This window comes from Cricetulus griseus, chromosome 7 (genome assembly GCF_003668045.3).
Source record: "Cricetulus griseus strain 17A/GY chromosome 7, alternate assembly CriGri-PICRH-1.0, whole genome shotgun sequence".
NCBI lineage: Eukaryota > Metazoa > Chordata > Mammalia > Rodentia > Cricetidae > Cricetulus > Cricetulus griseus.
In genome coordinates this window covers 27525618-27541361 of record NC_048600.1, presented here as the reverse complement: position 1 = coordinate 27541361, position 15744 = coordinate 27525618, and the positions used below count along the sequence as shown (strand labels likewise).

General features: G+C 48.0%; 1 protein-coding gene across 3 annotated transcripts in view; it reads left to right on the top strand.

The window, feature by feature from the left end:
- Asap2 (ArfGAP with SH3 domain, ankyrin repeat and PH domain 2) overlaps window positions 1–15744 on the top strand; it is a 150169-nt gene that overhangs the window by 41188 nt on the left and 93237 nt on the right. The window lies entirely within an intron of this gene.

Below are 15744 nucleotides of genomic sequence, written 5' to 3'. Positions count from 1 at the left end.
CTGATCCTTAGAGAGATTTGGGAGGTAATCTGGCCTAGGGTCCCTACAAAGACAGATTATCCCATCAGCCCAATGCATGTATTGATCACTGAGGGCCAGATGCATGCATGTTCCTAGGATGACGGAGACAAAGTTAGCAACTTGGTGATCTCCAAGGTGTTAAAAGTGTGTGTGTGTGTGCGTGCATGTGTGGTGTGGTGTGGTATGTCTGTCAATATGTTTGCTTGTGTGGTGTGTGTGTATGTGTCTGTCTGTGTATGTTTGTATGTGTGGTTTGTGTGTGTAGTGTGTGTATGTATGTGTCTGTGTGTATGTTTGTAGGTGTGGTGTGTGTGTGTCTGTGTGTGTGGTGTATGTGTATATGTTTGTGTGTGTGTGTGGTATGTATATATGCTTCTGTGTAGTGTTTGTATGTCTCTGTGTGTTTGTATATGTGGTGTGTATGTTTGTGTATATTGTTTATGTTTGTATGTATAGTGTGTATGTGTGTGGTGTCTCTGTGTGTGGTATGTTTGCATGTGTTTGAGTGTGGTGTGTGTATGTTTGTATGTGTGCTCTGTGTGTGTGTGTGTGTGTGTGTGTGTGTGTGTGTGTGTGTGTGTGTGTGTGGTAGCTCAGCACAGACAGCTGCCCTCAGAGAAGCTAATGCTTGCATTACAATCCACAGGTCATCCAGCAGGGACTCCTAGGTGCTTCTTGTCCAGTCCATTTACAATAAGGACCACAAGGACATGCTTCATGATAGACTTGAAACCAATTTCCTACTACTTCAGAGCGTTTCCGTTCTTTTAAACAAAGGGTGTCTGTGCCCATCTGTTCCTATTTATTTGTGCAACTCCGGCTTGTTCTGTCTTATGTAATTCAAAGACTACTGAAAGCATGGTGTGGGCCACTGGCACCCTGCTGCTAGTTCCAGGAGAATGGTACAGCCTCTGTGTTCTCACTGATGCTGCTTGGAGGACCGGATGTCACACATTTGAACAATTCCTGTTCTATCGAGTGCCTCTGAATCCATTGCACACAGAGAAGCTGGTTCAGGGAGACAGTGGCCCCCTTATCCCTCTACCAGTCTCCAGCTTCCATCGCAGCCATGTGCTGGGAGGGGCTGGCACAGCCCCTCCGCTTCCATTCATGCAACCTGCCCGCCTGTTAACAACTTGTCACTTTCGTCTGGATGTCTCTGCGTCATCTGTTCCAGGGCATCTCTCCTTAGAGGCAGTCACAGCAGTGTTAGGTATGAAGTACAGAACTGTATGCTCTATTCACCTCACATTCCTGAAGCCTGAGTCCTGGCTCCCTGCCCTGGAAGAAGTGTCCATGGTCTCGCCTTTGTCTTCCATAGTCTGTTAGCAGATTCAGTGGCCCCATGAAGTCACAGGTTTCTGAAAGCAAGATCTCTTTCACAGTAACCTCAGGCCATGATAGGAGCAGCTTGTCTGTTTAATAAGCATTATAGGGTAAGTACAGGATTTTCAAGGGTCCTACTGTCCCTCAAATTGAATAGCTTTGTTTTCTTGATCCCTTGTTCTTTTCCACAGTAGTTTACTGTGAACAGTAAAGAAACAGCACTGCTAAGGGAACACAGACTAAGAGAGCACAACAGAGTATTTGAATTAGAAAAGGGAATCCAGGGGCCACTTTGGCTTCTCCCTACCTCTGTGGCCTTGGTGTGACCCCTCTGAACCTCAGTTGGTGTGTTCTTACCATATGCCTGTGTCACCCACAGCCCAAGTTGTCATGTTGTGTGTTGAAAGTGTCATGTGGACAAAAGATGAGTTACTGCCACTCACCTTATGCCAATAGTGTTGGTGACGGTGCCCTGACTTTCAGCACTATATGATTTTTCTATTTTGCTGTGTATTTCAAGACACCCAAGCCAGGGAAATACAGTAGACGTTTTAGTTTAAAAAGTGTTTTCTGCCATTATTGACTTTATTTTTACAATAGTAATAATTAATCATTGATTTTTTTTTTTTAGGAAAAAAAACTTGTAGGCATAGATCCTTTTTCCCTCTAGGAGAAGCAATCCATTACATCATACATTTGAACATAATTTTAATATTTCCTCCATGTGCATGTCGTGATGTTCGTGTGGAGGTCAGAGGAAAACTTATGGGGTTGGTGCTCTCTGTCTACCATGTGGATCCCAGGTGCTGAATTCTGACTGGCTCCAGGTACCTTTACTCCCTGAGCCATCCAGCCAGCCCAAGTTGTGTATCTTGGAGACATTAAAGCTCTCTCTCATGTGAGTACTTTGCACATTTGTTTATAGCATAATGGTTTGAGAAATACTTTAAACTGTGGCTGTCCGTCTGTTCTTCCGTGTCTGACCCCCCCATCTCCTCTTCTGTAAGCCCCTCAGACCAAACATAGCAGCCGTATGTTTAGCCTTTGTGGATTTGGCCTTTTGGAGTTGGTACATACTGGTTCATTGTGCCTGTTAACTGTGTGATGGGGCTTGCCTGTCCTTGGGTGCTGTCTATGGGGCCTGCGCTTTGGGATTTCAATTGCAGCATGCATGAGGTAGGCAGGCACTGTGTCCTGTAGCCTGTCAGGGATCCTGGGCCCTTTTCTCTGTCATCAGCTATCCCAGATGTCCCCTTACCCATTGTGTAGGTAGAAGGCTCAGCCATTGCTTATCACTTTCCCTTTTGTTCTCTTCCCTAGGATTTCCAGTCCCCCCCCCCAAAAAAAAAAGATAAACTGAAAACAGAAAGTATAAGTAATGACCAGAGCCCTTCCTTGGGGAGGGACCTGTGTGTATCTTCCAGTGAAGTCAGTATACTGCCCTGCTTACCTCACAGCACAGCCAGGAGCTGCCTCTGCCTTTGCTGCTCTTCCTGTCCCCCTGCCCCATTCCTCAGTGACAGGGACCCAGCCCATCCTCACCTTTGCCCCGTGCCTGGCCTGGCACCCACAGCCTCGTCCTGATCCTTCCTCACCGCCTTCCTGATGCTTCGGTCTCCTCACCAGGCTCCTACTCACCTAAGCCTGGGCCACTATTTCTCTTCTATGCCATGACCTCTGTTCATCCTCTGTGGTACTATCCCTGGGGAGTGGGAGGGGAGGATGGGAGTAGGGGTGCTATCTGAAAGCTTAGTGGTTTTCCACCAAAACCCTCAACAAACAAACAAACAAACAAACAATGAGCGGGGCTGGAGAGATGGCTCAGCTATTAAAAGCACTTGTTGCTCTTGCAGAGGACCAGGATTTGGGTCCCAGCACCCACATAGCAGCTCACAACTAAGTCCACATTCAGGGCATCAGTCATCCTGTTCTGTCCTCCACAGGCAGTGCATACATGTGGCACATGGAAATACATGCAGGCAAAACACCCCTAAACATATGCTAAAAATAAATACATCTGACAAATGGTTAACAGGAGCTTCTGTGTCTCTCGGGGGCCTCTAAACTCTGTCCACACCCATTTCTTGTGGCTCTTAGGCCCTTGTGCTGTGAGTAGGCCAAGGTCAGAATGCCACCAGTATGTAGCTTCCTTCCATTTTGGGGTGGAAGAGTGTGGTCTTTTGAGTGTTTTGGCAGTGCCGTCTCTTCACCTGAAGGCATTTGAGGCCCAACAGTGAAGCAGGCTGTGTTTGGGGCAGCTGGGGACTGGAGTGAATTCTGTTCTTTCCTCTGGGACCCCAATTGTTCTAGAGCAGCAAAGCCAGTGTGTATCTGGGAATAGTGTGTCCACCTATAGCCTTCCCCTAGGGACCCTAATTATAAGACAAGGGCCTGGGCAGGCTCACCTCCCTTCTCAAGCCAACCACTGAAAGGTGGCCTGTGCTCTGATATGTGTTCTTGAGGGTGGGGTGGGGTGGTCCTTGCCCTTAGTCAGGGCACTTTCACACTTTGAACTGTGGGGGTTCTCCAGCAATTCCATCTCAAACAGATCCTGTTGTCCTGTGTTAGGATCATGGTAATCCAGGTCAGGAGACCAAATAATTGTTGTGTGGAGATGTGGGAATGGAAGGATCTGTGGCTCGTGAAGGCAATATAGGTCTCAAGATGAAAAGAGGCTGCAGAACAGGTTGCCCAGGTGGTTTCTGTACATCCTTGGCCCTTCTTTCCCGCACGGTAATAACTGTACTGCATGGATTGCAGAACAGTACAGGGCCAGTACCTGGATATGTCAGATGTGGGTGCGGGAGCCGTGGAGGGAGACCAGGCTTCACAATGTCAGTTATTGATGGTACTTGTAGCTAGTCCCTAGCTGTCTTGTTAGACCATGCACTCTCTATGTTGGTTGTACTTTAGTGTGTTTCTCTGATGCTAAGAGCACCTGAAGACTCATATGCTGCTCCATCTATGTAAGTCCCCCAGGGAGCCCAGGAGAAGGCATAGGGGGAGGAGGACAGCACCAGCCCCAGTGTGGGAGAAGTGTGAGAGGGTACGTGACCATACGGCACTTTCGAAGGTATCTGAACCCTTGTCTCCTTTTTAGAAAATTGATTCCTGTGGCAGACAGCCTGGTGTTGGAGACAGAACCAGCCTGTGCCCTCCTCCTTGGCTTTCTTTACCCTCCACATTCTGGCTGTTCCTGCTTCTTCCACCACAGGCCTTTGGGTGGGAAACAGGAACTCAGGAATGGAAGTTCAAGAAATAGACCAAAGGTAGCAATAACCTATAATTTTCTCCCTCGAAAAGTTCAGTAGTACATGTTATATTCTAGACACAGGCTTGATGCTCCCTCCCTCCCACCTACTCACTCCTGGTTCTCAGCCAATCCCCTGACCCTCTGGAAGATTCTGAAGTGTGGTGGCTACTCAGGTGGTCGGTTTGAGCCACGATGCTGGTGCATGGCAGGTGATAGTGAGCTGGCAGCCACTTCCATACCACTGGGTGGCAGAGACAGAGCAGCCTTGGCATGAGCTGTTGCTTCAAGCATGTTCTTGGTGAAGAGAACAGACACTATTCTTGTCATGAAGTGGTTTCTCAGGCCTTAAGCTACCAGGAGATCTGTGTGTGGTGGGTGGGTGGGGTTTTAAAGGAGGCGCCAGGAGTAGGGTGAGAAGGGGTTATGATGGGGATGTCTATATATGCTATATGTATTCTGTATATATGCTTCTCTTATTGGTTGGTGACTAAAACACTTCCAGTGAGGCAAGAAGATAGGTGTGACTAGCACGAGGAGAACTCTGGGAAAGGGAGGCAGAGAGAGCCCGGCAAAGACAGCTGACATGTAGCCAGCCAAAAGAGTAACAGGTCCGGGCATTCTCTGGTAAGCCAAGACCATGTGGAAATACATAGATTAGTAGTTATGGGTTAAATAATTTAGACAGAGCTAGCCAGTAAGAAGCCCTAGACATTTTGGCCAACAGTTTTATAATTAATATAGCGTCTGTGTGTTTATTAGGGGCTGAGAAGGGTGGTGGGACCTGGCAGGACAAGAGAAACTTCAGCAACAGGGTTATTTTCCTCAGGCACTGGGGAGAGCAGCAATGCTGAGGTGGGGGCTGCCTGTAAGCCCCCTGGCTCTGGCAGGGACACTGTTAAACAGGAGGGATACAGCCCTGGGAACCAGCCTGGGCTTTTCCTAAATTTGCTGCGGCTATCTAACCCTTTTGATCAGTTCAAAGCCAAATCAACAGCCTGGGGTGAATCTCCTAAGTTATTTAAGCCATTTTCTTCTGCTTTGAGTTGGGAAAATGAATGAGGATTTTGAACTTCATATGATGGAGTTCAAGCGCGCACAGTGTCATCTGTTGTATGGTACTTAGAATTAAGCTCCCAACTGTCTTGTCAGACTATGCACTTTTATTTTATATGTAAATTATATTTTCTATTTTAGTGAGTTTCTCTGATGCACCCAAATGGCACTGTTGAAGGGTTTTGGTGGGGGTAGGGGGATCAGGTGGGGGGGGGGATGGGGGAATGGGGTAGGCGTGGGCCGGCCATCATCATTTCTGCCTGACTTTGATACTATGAGTACTGTAGAGGGAGAGTGTATGGGGGTCACCGACCTGGCTGGACCTCCTTGAACAGAAAGGCCCCAGAGTCACGAGAAGGGAGAGCTTACTAGGAACCTTATTTCATAGTGGTGTACCCCAACATGGAGCCTCTGACTTAGGGGACAACGGTTGCATGGCCTCCTGGCACATAAGACTATACATTACATGTTTAACCTGAATTTTAAGGCTAAGAGGACAAGGAAACTTTCTTCTACCAGGCTGGCTCAGGCCACTCCTTGTGGCCCTTGTGAGGAGCCTGCAAGAAACGCCAGGACATGTTCAGAAAAACTTAAATATGAATGGGAAAAAAGCTTGCTGTTGGTTTTTGGAGGTGTGTCAATGGGAGTGTGAGCTGGCTGGAAAGGTTTGTTGTTACTATTTATTTGTTATCAATGTATTCTTTGACAATTTTGTGTGTACACAGTTTATCTTGATTGGATCTAACTCCAGTTCCTCCCACCCACTCCCCACGCCTTCTAACCCACCCACTTCTACCTCCATCATGTCTTCATTGTCTTCTTTTTCCTCCCCGTCTCCTTCGCCCTCCTCTCTTAACTCATCATCATCATCATCATCATCATCATCATCATCATCATCATCATCATCTAAGTTCGCGTAGTGCTGCCTGATGGAATACCAACTGATCTGTTTGGCTTGATCTTGCACATACCAATGGAACTGCAGTGAATTCATGGGCGAGATGGCGGCGTCATGTCCAGAAGATGGCATTTTACCGACTTGCCTCCATACTCCTCTTAACACTCTGCGTCTCTCTTCTGCGATGTTCCAGTGGGTGTTATTTTTGGAGCTGTTTTCCTCTGATCTGAAAAGAATTTTATCCTGATGATAAGGACAGCCCTAGATAGAAGGCGTGTCCCTAACAGCTACCTTAATTGGCACAGTTTAGCTTGTGCCCCACTGGGAAGTGGAGGACACCGGGTTGGTGCTGTCTGCTGCTATGCCAGCTGTATGTAGAACACTACTCCGGTTACCCTAGCTGAGGACACAAGCCCTGTTATTCTCAATTTAGGAAGCCAGTGAATGTCCTTCCGAGGCCACAGATTCCTGGAGAAATTCCCGTCTCCTTGGGGATCATTGTCTCAGTCATGGTAGTTAAGATGGAGAGACACAAGAGTCCCATTAGCACATCCTCATTGCTGCTCATCAAATTCTCTTCATCAAAGGCATCTAATAACGCTTTGCCCATTTTTAAGTATATGCCTATTGCTTCAAGCCTCTGGTCACAGTTACACAATGTCCCTCTGAAAGAACACATAAAACAAATATGACAGCTTATGGACAACAGGAAGGCATCTGTGGGACCTGGCACGCTGGACAGGATGGGGAGTTGGGGAAGAGCCATGGTGTGTGGTATGTGTGGAGGTTTCCCCAGGCAGACCTCATCACCTCAAGAAGCAAAGTCTTCCTCCTTGGTCCTGCAGACCCCTGTTTATATTACTGAAATGAGGTTTAGGTGGCTTGAGCCTAGTTTTCTGGGGGATTCAACCTGGTCTAGGATCCCATTGTCTTCTGGGACTAGGAAGAATGAGGCTGACCTCAGCCATCAGCTAATGGTCACCCTATCCCCACCCCCAGCCTCTGTGTCTGTCTCCTGTATCAGCACAGACCAAGGGCCTGCTGCACCATTCTCCCTTGACCGTCTCTTTCCCCTGTCCCTTCAGTAACGCCTGGGCATCTTTTGGGATGGTGTCCCCTGGCCTGGGCATGGTTCCTCTCCTGACATTGCTCCATTCTTGCCCCACCTCTGTGCTCTGCTGTCATTTGGAGGGGGCAGTACTTAGGATTGTCCTGATACAGAGGTATCAGGACCTTGGACTATCCAGGGCATCTTGTGTCCTGCTGGTTCCTCCCTGGGAAGGGCATCATGCAGGCTGTGCCAGCAGCCTCACCATGCAGCCTATGTGTGGCTTTCTTTTCCATTCTCCTGAGCCACTCGGAGGAGGCTTTTTGTCCCTTTCAGTATCAAATCTGAAGCATGACAACACCTGGGTTCACGGGCATCTGTTTTCTTTTCTCTAAATAGTAACTGTAGCATAGTCTAATTAGCATTTGGATGTGTCACCGTGGGTGTCTGCAGGGCATAGTCCCCTGCCTGGGTAGTTGTTTTTGAAACTTGGTGAGACCTAAGCTGCTCCTTATTGACCCACAATTTCTATCCTGATGTGTGGGGCGTCTGGAGAGGGACGTGTACTTGCCCTTTATTGGTCCACTCCATGTGGCCTCATCGCCTTCAGCTGTCACCGTCACTGTGGACTGCTGCCTAGTGCCAACAGTTTCTGCATAGTTGATTCTCTCAGGTGATGGCAACTTTGGGTTTTCCTCCTGTTTAAGTTTGAAAAGCATTACTGAGAATGCCCTTGCAGAAACAATTTGTGGGAAAGGAGGGAAGTGGATTTCAGCCCGGGAGTGGCAGGGCAAAGGTGAGACAATAGGCTTCCTCCTTCCCAGTTGTGTCTCCAAGCCTGGGGCCAACACCTTGTGCAGGCAGCACCTCGGGGCTGCTTCTGCTGGTTTCCCCATCATTGGCCCGATCACTTGACCTCAGTGTTTCCTGGCTGCCCTGGGCACCCCAGCCCTGGTGGCCTCTGTTTTCACATCCAGAGAGTTTCGGGGTGAGGTTTCTGCCCACAGACTGGGTTAGCTCACCCTCCTCTGCGACCCACAGAGCTGTTTTCACATTAATCGTTTATTTATCCTTAAATAACGAATGCATGAGTACACCCTGGTGAATCTTTCAAAGGGTGCCAGAAATCGCATCTCTTGGCACCATTTTCTACCTCTCCTCCGGAGCCGCGTGATGGCTTCCTGTACCGCCTAACTAAGGATTCTCTGTGTTTATTTTTATATGTGGGAATATACAGCTTCGAGTATGTTTTCTTTATTGTTTAATCTGTTCCTTCCATGTATTTTTGTGGTCAGAGGCAAACAAATCCTCAGAGGTAGGACAATAGAAAAGTAGACAAAGCATAAGGTATTGAAAGCCCTTTCTTTCCCTTTGCCTTTGAACTCCAAGAGTAATAGCTGTACTCAAGCTAATATGTTGTTGTGCTGTATCCATTTTTCTTTCTTTTTTATTAAAAATGATTTACTTATTTTATGTGCATTTGGTGTTTTGCCTACATGTGTGTCTTCGAAGGCGCCAGATCCCCTGAAATTGGAGCCTATAGACAGTTGTGAGCCTCCACGTGAGCACTGGAAATCAAACCACAGTCCCCTGGAAGAGCAGCTAGTGCTCTTAACCGCTGGGCCATCTCACCTGCCCTTATCTTTTTTTCTTGCTTTCAGTCTGTTTGTTTTGTTTTTTGAGACAGTCTTACACTGTAGCCTATGCTGGCCTCAAAAGTGAGGTAAATCTTCCTGACTCAGTGTCCTTCGCGCTGGGATTTCAGGATTGAGTTACAATTACCATGCTTGGCATTTTTTTTTTTGTGTGTGTGTGTGTGTGTGTGTGTGTGTGTGTGTGTGTGTGTGTGTGTATGTGCTGTGTATGTGAGCTGTGTATGTGTGCACTCTCTGTCTCTCTTTGTGTGTGTTTAATTGGTTTGTAATGAAGCTGGTGTCTTCTCTACTTCCTGTGATGAAATTGTTCTAGAAACTAGTTATAGGGGCTGAAGAAATGCCTCAGTGGTTAAGAGCACTGGCTGCTCTTCCAGAGGCCCTGAATTCAATTCCCAGAACCCCCATGGCAGCTCACAACCATCTGTAATGAGAGCCGGTGCCCTCTTCTGGTATGTAGGCATACATGCTGGCAGAACACTGTGTACATAATAAAGCTTTTTAAAAAATTAGTTAGAATCTCATCCCCTGCCACACCCCATTGCTTGCTGCTTGTGTACACTGCTGTGTGCACGGGGGAGGGCATTTATGCTGGGCCAGCTGTGTCAGGGTGCAGCCTGGTTTCCTACCCCTGCCCCCTGTGATGGTGAAGGTGTGCTCACTAGTCAGGCTGGGATGGAGACAGAATCCTGTATATAGAGACTATGAATAGTACAGATGTGGAGTGTTTGTTTTTTATTGCCTGTACTCTGGTGTCACATACTCTAATATTGGATGAAGTCCTTCAGTAGGCTTGTAGTTTGCCAGTCATTGCACAGTGGCTAATCCAGCTTTGCCTTTCATGTTGAGGCTTCTCCTCACAGTATCCCATGTGTTCCATTTTCAACATTTTTGTTGAAGTCGTTTGTATTTGGTGTATGCAATGGCTGTTCTCTCATCGCTCTGTAGCCCCCCCTTTTTTTAATACAAATGCATAGTGGTTTGTAGTGTTAAACCCCCAATGGACTTGTGGATTTATCCATTTGGGGGCTGTCTTGAAAAGTGTTATGTGTGTCCTTGTGTTTACCTTCTGTGTCATTAGATAATAACTGCATGTGCCCCTCCTAGCTTGTCCTGAGGTGCACACATTTCACATTGCTACGGTTTGTCTTGGGCATGAATTTGATCTTAATTTTGAACGACACCTCTTCTTCTCCCGGCCTCGCTTAATTCCCAGAAGGAGGGTGGCCCATTATTGCCCCACTTCACAGCGTACTCACGGCTGCCGTGTGGGTTCTGTGCTTCCCCAATGACTTCTGCAAATGTCTGCCACTCTCCTTAATGCATTCTACTTTGCTCAAAGTCAGATGTGTGATGAGACCGGGCTGCCACTGATGTTTGCGTGACCGTCCTGCCTGAACTGCCCTCGGGTGTGCTTGAGTTTATCAACTAGCTTTCAAAACTGTCATTTCCTCTCAAGTTGGCGCATCATACATAGGGGTGGGCTAAGAGGGGAGAACACAGATGAGCCAGCTCCAGCAGGGATAACTGTGGTCTGTAGGCCTCCTGTCCTTCAGACATTATCTTTGGGTTCCAGGGAGGAAGTTGGTCCTTTCCCTCCCATGTTACCTTCTCTTGAGATTCCAGGATGCTGGACCAAATTGGTCGTGGGCTGGTGCTAGTCTGTCTAGGCCAGGGTGGAAGGGACAGGCCTGGCTGATGCCTGGAGGGATGCTTTAACATGGATTGTCTAAGTCAGAGGCAGCAAACTTTTTTTCCTGAAAAAGGCCAGATGGTAATTAAATAAATTCCCACAAATATTTAGAGTGAAATTCAAAACATGGCTAATAGTCAGGGCGGGTGATTGAGAAAAGAAAGGCTGTTTTGAGGACTGAGGTAATGTTTCCCCTCGCAGGGTGAGTCAGAGGGAGCCTTCCTTCACGAATTACCACATCCAGCCGGACAGGTCCACCTGTCAAAACTGTTAGGTTGTGAACAAACAAGAGGTGGGGCATCTTTGGCTTGTAGAGTGGGTTTCCCACTCCTGAACCAAACCAGCTCCTTAGACAGACCGAGCCTGCCTTTAGGTACCTGCTTGCCAGGACAGTGGGACCCAACGAGGCGATGAACTGATCCAACACCACAGAGAAGGCAGTGTGTAACAGGGGGATGCCACTACTGAGCTATGGAACCAGGAGGGCCAGGCTGCCTGGGGTGGATTCACTGGCTCTGTGACAGCCGCCAAATGCACAGAGGGACCTGCAGTGGCAGAGAAAGAAGAAATAGCCTAATGACATTCTGGAACCATCACACACATGCCTACGTGGCTATAGCTCTCATGGGAGTCAGCAAGGCATGCAGAAGTGAGCCGTCAATGTTTTTCATTGTAATAGAATCCCCTGCATGTATGGCTACTGTGTGGGGCAGCCAGGTGTGAAAATTAGGCCAATGGGCATGTGAGAGTTTTTCTAGTGGTGGGTTTGACGTGACCCGTACCCTCGTGGTCTCCCCTCCCTTTCCCTGCTCACCGTCTCCGATTACCACTCCAACAGTTACTTATTTTCCTTGGAAATATTTGAGACACATCCCTACAGCCTTGTTTATGCAATAAATTTAATCTGTTAAGCTTGTTTTACAAACTAGAGGTCAACTTGAGTCCAGCCCTTCAGAGTTTATGGGGTTTGGCCAGACATCAGCTACAGCCTGGGCCAGTCCTCTTTAGGTCTTTATTGACTTCTGCAGTTCTGTGTGTTTGTAATTAGTCCACACATTTTGGTGTAGGGTTGTCTCCTTTTTCCTTCCAATTTTAAGGAGTTGTGGAAGAAAGAAGGGGTAGGAGGTGACTTACAGTTAGAAGTCTCAGCCATGTTGCAGGTCCCTTTGGACTGCAAAAGCTTTATTATTCTTGCTTTAAGGTTTTGGCAAATCTTTTTTATGGATACAAGACTTTTTTGTCTTAATCATTCTCACTTCTCCTGACCGGGTTTAATCTTGATGATCTATAAATACCCAGTGATGGAGGGTGAATTTTTGAACGGGGAGGGAATTGCTTTTCCCTCATGTGGGTTTTAATTGTAATTACCTCTGCCACCAGTGCCAGGCTCACCTTCGTTTCTCTGCTGAATAGACAGATGGGGGTAGGGGAAGCACCAGTCAGAGTTTATCTTCTCATTCCTGAGGCAGGAAACTGGCTTCCCTTCAACAATAGGGACAGAGGAACTCAGATGGAGGGGTATCTTTACAAGACTTCTGTGCTGTCCTTGATAGGAAAGAGCTGTAATTTGCAAAGCACTGTGTGGGGTGTTGTCCCTACTGTGTGGAGTGCTGTCACCTATTGTGTGGGGTGCTGTCACCTACTGTGTGGGGTGCTGTCACTCACTGTGTGGGGGTGCTGTCACTCACTGTGTGGGGGTGCTGTCACTCACTGTGTGGGGTGTTGTCACCCACTGTGTGGGGTGTTGTCACTCACTGTGTGGGGTGTTGTCACTGCTGTGTGAGGTGTTGTCACCCACTGTGTGGGGTGTTGTCACTCACTGTGTCGGGTGTTGTCCAAGTTCAGCCAGTTGCACAGTGCTAGCCCCTGGTACCTCTGTAGATGACTACCTCCAGCCCCTCCAGCCCTTACTTCTGAGCAGAGCTGAGCTGTACCCCACAGGCACAGGTGTGCCCTGTGACTTGGGCTTACCAGCAGGCAGAGTCTTTAACCCTGCTGGAGGGAAGCAGGCTAGGTTTCTACCTGGCTACCCAGGAGTCCAATGCCCAGATGGAGCCTGACTGGTTTCTAAACAAGTGCGGCTCCAACCAATTCCTTCATCTCTGGGAGGCCTTTCCTGGAATCCTTTCCTGCCTGCCCCCAGTGGCCTTGAGGCACTCCAGTGCACTCTCTGGCCAGGGAAACCCTGTGGCTTGGTACAGAGTCCCATGCCCTGTGGGACTCTCTGGTGCATAACAGGTCGTGAATGTTTGCACACACACCAGCCCCTGACCATGGAGAACAGCACTGGGGAAAGTAAAAAGCAAGAAGGTAGTTGTATTGGTATTTCTCAGAACTTAGTGTGTTTAAGTGTTACAGGGGGCTCAGTAGCAGCCAAGATAGCAGACAGCACAGGTGTTGGGTAGCGTCCAAGGTTGGCAAAGCAGGTCAGTGTATAAAGTGAGTCCTGGCCTTCTGCTCCTACCAACCAATATGCGTCTGTGTTTGTGGAGATGTTTATCTTTTGCTGGATTGTTCGTTGTCTTGGTTTGCTTACTGCTGCATCTCCACTCCCTGCTTTTGTTTGGCACGTACCGGGTGCTCAGTAAATCTCAACTGAAATTGTGAACAAGCACACAGGCTGTGGGCCAACCTGAGACGAGCGATTCACCCATCCTGTGGAGGGACAGCAAGTGGCTTTGCTGGAGGACCAGTCTGTGATGCTGGGGGTCAAGGGTCAAAAGGCAGGAAGATTTTGCAGGGAGAGAAGGCAGTTAATAGTTTTGGGAAGTAGAAGGAAACATTGACTTGGGCAAGCATCAAGAAGTTCATTGAGAGCTCAGGGGATAAGCAGAAATGAAGAATGCAGCTCAGGGGCCTGATAGATGAGCAAGGAAAGCTCAGAGCACAGGGAGGGTTCTCTGGCTTTTTCAAGTTGGGATTACAATATTGGGATTGCCCTCCCCCCCCCCCCAGTGATATGGGGCTGCCTTGGAACTTTTGTTGTTTCTTTTTCATGTGAGGTTTTCTCATTTTACACCTTGCCCCCGAGGAAGCTTTTCAGTAAACTCAGCCCTGCTGCTGTCTGTGAGGTTCTCTGCTGTCTTCCAGGAAGCTTGTGGGAGGCTAGTTCTTATTTGAATGCAGGTCAGATACTGTTCTGGTCAATTGCAGGGACTGGCCAAGATAGACTCTTCAGCCGGAGTCCTAGACTGAGTGTTTACTACATCAGATGTGTTGTGCAGCAAGGGCCTGTGACTTGGAGTGGGAACCCCCAGCTGTGACAGCACCCTGATTCATGCCTGTGTGTCATGTGGGCCGTGGCGCTGCTGAGACAGCCTGAGCAGACTTTGTCTTCTGGACTACTGCATAGAGGCTGGAGGACTGCGGGAGGAGGACTGCCAGGGGTGTGAGGGAGGGAGAGCAGTGCAGGTTTTTGTGGGTTACTTACTGTTTCTAAATCCCCGTCTGTACCTCAAAGTCAAGAGTGGGTTGGAGCTGACCACCCAGGAGCATTAAGAGTTCATGTGGGAGTTAGGGAGATGGCTCAGTAGGTGAGAGAGTTTGCTGTAGAAGCATGAGGCCCTGAGAACAAACAAACAAACAGACAAACAAACAAAGACCCAGAGCCCACACTGTAAAAAAGCCAGGCATAGCCATAACCCCAGTGCTGCAAGGTGGGGACAGATGGGTCCTGGGGGTCAGATGACCAAAACAGTTCTGTCCTAAGGGAATAAGGTGGAAAGTGATGGAAGACATCAAGCGTCCTTAATTTCCACAGGTGTGTGCCCCCAAACTCTCTCTCTCTCCAGCGTGCATACACACACACACACACACACACACACACACACACACACACACACACACACACACACACACACACCATGATCCCACATAAAATGCCAGGCATGGTAGCAGGTGCCTGCAAACACCAGCAGTGAGGTGGGGATGGGAGGATCTATGGGGTACCTATACCATACTTAAAGCCTTTCCCTATATGCAAAAAAGCTAACTCATTATAAGAAATTTAATGAGCTATAGAATATAGCAAGACTCTCCCCCTCACCCCCAAGCTCTGTGAGTGCTTGCCTAGAGCCCCGGGTTTGATCTTGATATACTGAAAGGTTCAGACAAACACACAGTGAAGTGATAAGAACCTTTTCTTTTCTTTCTTTTTTCCCCTACTCTGTCTGATGCCTTTTGATCATTGTTCTGTTTAAAGCTGTCAACTCCAATCTCATCTGTTTCTGACACCCCAGAAAACAGCCAAGGCGGCATCAGAAAAAGGACTTATGAAGGTTGAGGCTGGAAGCAGGTTCAACAGGCCTGGCTTTTCCATGTTTTTAGATGACAGGTCACTGCGGTTTTTTTAAATAGTCGTCCTTAGTTGGCCTCACTCTCAGTGGTTCCCAGATGTGCTCACCCTCCTGTCACAACCATCTGGCGTCCTTTGATCTTCCGAGCCGTGTAACTGAGTTATGGGAAAATTGTTCGCTCTGTCTCTTTGGTAGAAGTTTAGCTGTGAATAAATGCTCAGGTTTGACGAGTCACTGTACATATCATTGAACACCTACTATGTACAGGTGTTTTGCACGCCAGTTATTTCTGCTATGTGATGGTTGCACTGTAAATGTTCGCTGAATATTAAACGTCCGAGTGTTTGTTTAATCATTCAGCTTGCTAAGCTGTTACAGCTGGCTTCTGGAAGAGAAACCTGAGGCTTTCGGGGATTAGGAATAAAGCCTCCTAAACACAGCTAATAGCTTCACAAATCCAAAGCACTATACTGCATCTGCACGGGGCGAGTCTGACTCTGCGACT